The sequence below is a fragment of the Sinocyclocheilus grahami genome, unplaced genomic scaffold (assembly GCF_001515645.1).
Source record: "Sinocyclocheilus grahami isolate Dianchi unplaced genomic scaffold, SAMN03320097.WGS_v1.1 scaffold35.1, whole genome shotgun sequence".
Lineage (NCBI taxonomy): Eukaryota > Metazoa > Chordata > Actinopteri > Cypriniformes > Cyprinidae > Sinocyclocheilus > Sinocyclocheilus grahami.
Genome location: NW_015505214.1, coordinates 2,908,374 through 2,915,546, shown reverse-complemented (window position 1 = coordinate 2,915,546; position 7,173 = coordinate 2,908,374).

The following is a 7,173-nucleotide window of genomic DNA, read 5'->3' as shown; positions in this document are numbered from 1 at the left end:
TTAAAATGTAATATTAATTAAATAATGCTCATAAATGGCTGTTGAGATAGTATTCTCAAGTGAAATGAGTAGAGGCATGGACCCGGTAACAGCAGTCCTTACGTCATGACTTAAAGTGATAGTTCACCCAAAAATGTTTATCTGCTTACCCCCAGGGCATCCAAGATGTAGGTGATTTTGTTTCATCAGTAGAACACAAACAAATATTTTTAACTCAAACCGTTGCAGTCTGTCAGTCATATAATGGAAGTGAATATAAATCACGGCTTTGAGTCAAAAAAACATACACAAACAAAACCAAATTAAATCCTGCGGCTCAAGAGGATACATTAATGTGTAAAGACACAAAACGATCGGTCTGTGCAAGAAACTGAACAGTATTTATTTTGTTTTTTTTACCTCCGATTCACCACAATGTCCGAACTGTCCTGAGCGTGTTCTCAACAGCAGGCACGTGATGTGTCTTCTTCATCTTCTTGCTTTACGGCGGATCGCAGACTTATAAGTGCATTACTGCCACCTATCTCTCAAATGGACCGCTCCTAATTGAGATTGTAGATTTTATTCAGACTAAATCCCCTTTAAATCGGGTGAGAAAGAGTTTTTTTGAGTAAACTTTTTTTTTTGAAAAAACTACTTAATTACAGTAACCTGAGTAGTTGTAATTTGTTACCTCCACCACTGCTAGCAACTATATATAGCATAGGTGGCGAACGTCCTGCAGAGTTTTGCTTTAACCCTAATCAAACACACGTGAACAAGCTAATCAAGGTCTGAACCGTTACTAGGAAGCTACGGGCAGGTGAGTTTTAATTAGGGTTGGAGCTGAACTCTGCAGGGCCGGAGTTCGCCACCCCTGATATATAGCAATGAGTTAAAGGGATAGTTAACCCAAAAATGAAAATTGTCATTCATTTCTCACCCTCGTGTCATTACAAACCCGTAAAACCTTCGTTCATATTCAGAACACAAATTAAGATTTTTTTTTTTATAAAATCCGAGATGCTCCATAGACAGCAAGGGTTCTACTGCTTTCAAGGCACACAAAGGTAACAAGAACATCAACAAAATAGTCCATGTGACATCAGTGGTTAAACCGTAATTGTATGAAGCTACGAGAATACTTTGTGTAAAAAAAAAACAAAAAAAACTAAAATGACTTTATTCAACATTTTTTTCTCCCTCGAATCACCCTCTGCCTCCATTATGGATAGTACCACGAAGCATGTGGCGTGTTCTCCTCTGAAAGTAAACAAGGCGCAGTGCATGCATTTTCTACGTCAGCAGCACCACGCGCAAGCATTGTTTGCGTGCAGATTAAAGTACGTGCATGTGTCGTGGTACTTTCCAAAAATTTGCCAAGGGGAGAAGAATTGTTGAATAAAGTAGTTGTTTTAGTTTTTTGTGCACAAAACGTATTCTAGTAGCTTCATAAAATCTGAACAATTGATGGCCACAGGCTAAAAAACACTTTAAACATTGTAGCAACACCCTAGCAATTAGCCAAATCACAAAAGCAACTCAAACATACTCAAATAACATGCCAATGGCCTAAAAACAACAAAAAACATGCTAACAACTATATAGCAATGAGCTAAAAACTCAAAATACCACACAGCAACATGCTAGAAACAGTTTGAACAACATGGCAACACCGTGGCAATTAGCCAAACCACAAAAGCAACTCGAACATACTCTGATAACATGCCAATGCCAACCTGATCTCATGGCAATTCGTACATTTACAAGGTGACTAATTTGTACAACCTCACTAATATGGATTTATATGTTTTGAAAAATCGTACGTATTTTACGAGGTGGCAAATTCGTAGGAATTCGTACGAATGACCACCCTTAACCCCACACCTAAACCTACCCCTAACAGAAATGATATAAAATTGTACGAGATGGGTCCTACAAATACGTAAAAATTAGCCACCTTGTAAAATACGTATGAATTGGTTGTGAGATAGTGTTGGGCAATGCCCTAGGAACAACACAAAACATGCTAACAACTATAGCAATGAGTCGGGAAAAAAATACCAACAAAAAAATACCAAAATACCACATAGCAACATGTTAAGAAACACTTTGAGCATCGTAGCAACACTCTAGCAATTAGACAAACCACAAAAGCATCTACAACATGCTAGACATCACTCAGAACACCACATAACTGCAGCTCATGCTAGCAACATGTAAAAAAAAAAAAAATGAAAAACTCAGAACACCACAGTAGTGTCCTTCACAGAACATGCTAGCAACAGCTGCCGAGCAAAGCAGCTGTCACAGAAAATGTAAAAACTAAGTTATGTATTATACTTTAAGATGTGTATTGTTATGTAGGGGAGCACGGGATTAGTTGTAACACACATGGTTTGAATATTTCCACACATGCTAGTATAACTAAATTTACAGTATTTATTAGTTACCATATCAAAATTATATAGAAAAAAAGTGTGCCAAAATTCAAAAATATTTTGAATGAACATTTATTTTACCATAGTAAAATGGTAATTGGTAAAGTTCTGGTTTAAGTACATTTTTCTTAATCATTTAAAATGAGACAGATCTGCTATTATTTTAATCTCAAATCTGTTATTTATCAGCTTAGATAATTATTATTATTTTTTTGTTTTAATGCTTCGCTAACTAGCAAAAGACAGCAACTGGTTTTAAACACCATTGCGCAGATGGGACATATGTGCTATTCTATGACATTAGCGATGTAATTCACACTATTTACTTTAATGAATTTTAATGAGAAACAACGAGAAACAGGTGAATAAAGACTGACAGTCAAAGTTTAATGCTTAGAAATTATTATTTCAAGACATGTAAAGCATTTTAGCTTGTGTATATGGGCCGTCCCAAGCATGATTGCAATGTGTTCATTGTCAAACTCCAAAATCAAAACAACAAAAAACATGCTAACAACTATATAGCAATGAGCTAAAAACTCAAAATACCACACAGCAACATGCTAGAAACAGTTTGAACAACATGGCAACACCGTGGCAATTAGCCAAACCACAAAAGCAACTCGAACATACTCTGATAACATGCCAATGCCAACCTGATCTCATGGCAATTCGTACATTTACAAGGTGACTAATTTGTACAACCTCACTAATATGGATTTATATGTTTTGAAAAATCGTACGTATTTTACGAGGTGGCAAATTCGTAGGAATTCGTACGAATGACCACCCTTAACCCCACACCTAAACCTACCCCTAACAGAAATGATATAAAATTGTACGAGATGGGTCCTACAAATACGTAAAAATTAGCCACCTTGTAAAATACGTATGAATTGGTTGTGAGATAGTGTTGGGCAATGCCCTAGGAACAACACAAAACATGCTAACAACTATAGCAATGAGTCGGGAAAAAAATACCAACAAAAAAATACCAAAATACCACATAGCAACATGTTAAGAAACACTTTGAGCATCGTAGCAACACTCTAGCAATTAGACAAACCACAAAAGCATCTACAACATGCTAGACATCACTCAGAACACCACATAACTGCAGCTCATGCTAGCAACATGTAAAAAAAAAAAAAATGAAAAACTCAGAACACCACAGTAGTGTCCTTCACAGAACATGCTAGCAACAGCTGCCGAGCAAAGCAGCTGTCACAGAAAATGTAAAAACTAAGTTATGTATTATACTTTAAGATGTGTATTGTTATGTAGGGGAGCACGGGATTAGTTGTAACACACATGGTTTGAATATTTCCACACATGCTAGTATAACTAAATTTACAGTATTTATTAGTTACCATATCAAAATTATATAGAAAAAAAGTGTGCCAAAATTCAAAAATATTTTGAATGAACATTTATTTTACCATAGTAAAATGGTAATTGGTAAAGTTCTGGTTTAAGTACATTTTTCTTAATCATTTAAAATGAGACAGATCTGCTATTATTTTAATCTCAAATCTGTTATTTATCAGCTTAGATAATTATTATTATTTTTTTGTTTTAATGCTTCGCTAACTAGCAAAAGACAGCAACTGGTTTTAAACACCATTGCGCAGATGGGACATATGTGCTATTCTATGACATTAGCGATGTAATTCACACTATTTACTTTAATGAATTTTAATGAGAAACAACGAGAAACAGGTGAATAAAGACTGACAGTCAAAGTTTAATGCTTAGAAATTATTATTTCAAGACATGTAAAGCATTTTAGCTTGTGTATATGGGCCGTCCCAAGCATGATTGCAATGTGTTCATTGTCAAACTCCAAAATCAGATTCTTTTTCATTCTTAAAAAACACCATTATTTTATTTGAAAATAATTATTTTATTTTATAAATAAAAAAAGTGTAGTTTGTCTTGTATATTTTTTTAATTCGATCAGATAACATTTTAAGCTATTATATGGTCATGTTACAACGTGCCTCTGAGATGTTACAATGTACCCCACCTACGGGGTATGTTGTCACATTTCACATTTTGAGGGTATATAAAGAAAAACGTATACACTGTAATCATGAAACAAAGCCACATATTTGTACTAGACAAATGTAAAATTACTGTGGATAAAAAAAAATTATATTCTGAATCGTATGTGGATTTACACAAACTGAGACATTCAAAAAGTGTTACTTTGTGCCCCGCTCTCCCCTATATTGTTTTTACACCACATTTCCACATTCTAGTAATTAACATTTCAATGTGTCATTTAATGAATATTACACTTCAGTTGCCCTCGGACACAGAAGACTCATGGGATTGTCTGACTGACTGCTGTGCTTTGGCACAAACATACTTTTGTTGTATTGTGACAGCGGTTCATAGAATGGAGATTGTGCTGAATCTTGTAGCCAAGGATTTGTCAGAAGAAGAGATAGCTGTGTTAAGAGATGTGTCCTACTTTCAATGTCATATTGCATGCCAAAATTAACTTCTGTTTGAATCTGTAATGTAACGCTAGGAAATTGTGCATAGTGCTCAATCCCCTGTAGCTTCTGAACGACTTTGCAGGTTTATTTGTAATGTCACCACGTTTGATTCATGTCTGCCCTTCTGTGAGCATGTGGGAGAAATCATTTTCTCCAGATTCCGCCTAAACAAGCACAAAAGTGCACAGCTGTGCTCGGCTAACTGTATTTGGTTACAGATGTTTAAATTGATTTGACTGGGGAGGAATCTAATGACATTTCTCAGCAGTGTATGGTAATATCCAGCCCACCGACCTCATACCTGAGACCTGGAATGGAAAGATACACATGTGCCTTGATATTCTCAGCTCAGTCCACTCCTGTCAGTGAATGTTTGTGCAAATATGTCAGGGCCGGTGGTATCCTCCAGAATTATCTAATTAAACCTATTTTATTTGGTAGAAAATGATTAAAGGTGAAGTGTGTGTGTGTGTGTTAAAATTTATTCTACTTCCGTTTAACAAGAAAACATTAAATAATCCATAACTTAAATATTCAAGGGTTAAACCATTCTGATTTAACTTCTGATGAGTTTGTTTCTTTATTGGAACAGATTTGGAGGAATTTAGCATTACATGACTTGCTCTCCAATGGATCCTCTGCAGTGAATGTGTGCCGTCAGAAATACCAAACAGCTGATAAAAGCATCACAATAATCCACAAGTAATCCACACTATTCCAGTCCATCTATTAATGTTTTGTGAAGTGAAAAACATCTAATAATGTGTGTTAGTTATAAATAAATTCATTATTTAATGTTTTTAGCTTCAATTTGTTGCTTCCAGCCAAAACATGAGTCCTTTATCCATAATAATGCTTTCTCCGTTGAAAAAATGTCATCTTGTCTTAATCAGGAGAGAAATCTGCACAGATCAAGCACCACAGGAACAGTTCTAAACAAATATGTCTATAGATTTTGATGTGAGAGAACAACATTTTGGCAGCACCCATTCACTGTTAGAGGATCTATTGGTGAGCAGGTGATGTTACAGTTCTTCAAATCTGTTCGGATGAAGAAACAAACTCTTCTACACCTTGAATTTGGATGTTTACTGTGCATTTGGTTGTTATGCACTAAAATATATAATTACAGGTAATCATGTTTATTGTGCCACTAACATAATTACATAATGATTATTGGTGGGGCATTACTGCAAAACAGAATAAATGAAACCGAAAAGCTGTAAATTCAGTCATCGTGGGCCTCAGTAATAAAAAAAAGTCATGCAGTATCTTTTTAAGACTGCTTAAAGGAGACATATTATGCCCCTTTTTTTACAATATGTAATATACATCTCTGGTGTCCCCAGAATGTGTCTGTGAAATTTCAGTTCAAAATACTCCACAGATCATTCATTATATCATTTTGAAAATGCCTATTTTGAGTGGAAGCAGAAACAAGCTGTTTTTCGGGCCTGTCTCTTTAAATGCAAATGAGCTGCTGCTCCCTGTCCCCTTTTCCAGATTAGAGCTGCACCATTACAGCTCGTATCTGCTAAAAACATCTGTTTTGGTTCTGATTAATCATGTTTACCACGTTGAAATCATGCGTTTTAAACCATATGAGTTTAAACTTCTGATATACGGTTTTCTGAGAGAACACATACGAAGCACACAGACAGAAAGCGGCTGTCACAGCATGTGAGTACTAAACTAAGTTCCCATTCACACACAAGTTTACATTAAAAACACACATGAGTTACAAATAACAGTCGGTTATGTCTATGAAGGTAACAGCTGGGAAATAAATTGCATGTTTATTTTAGATCTGTGTGGCAGCAGCAAAATACATTAACTAAATCAATAAATCCACTGCTAACACAATAACGATGCCGAGGGTGGAAACGCGCAGATTAAGGGGCGGTAATATTATAATGAGGTCCCTTACACGGACAGAAATCGGCCACCAGACAGCATGTGAGTACTAATCTAAGTTCTCATTCACACACAAGTTTACGTTAAAAACACACGAGTTACAAAAACAGTCGGTTATGTCTGTGAAGGTAAATAGCTGGGAAATAAATTGCATGTTTATTTTAGATCTGTGTGGCAGCAGCAAAATACATTAACTAAATCAATAAATCCACTGCTAACACAATAACGATGCCGAGGGTGGAAACGCGCAGATTAAGGGGCGGTAATATTATAATGAGGTCCCTTTGCCATGTCGCCAAGGGAGTGAAATCAGATGCACTCTTTTTCTCAGACGC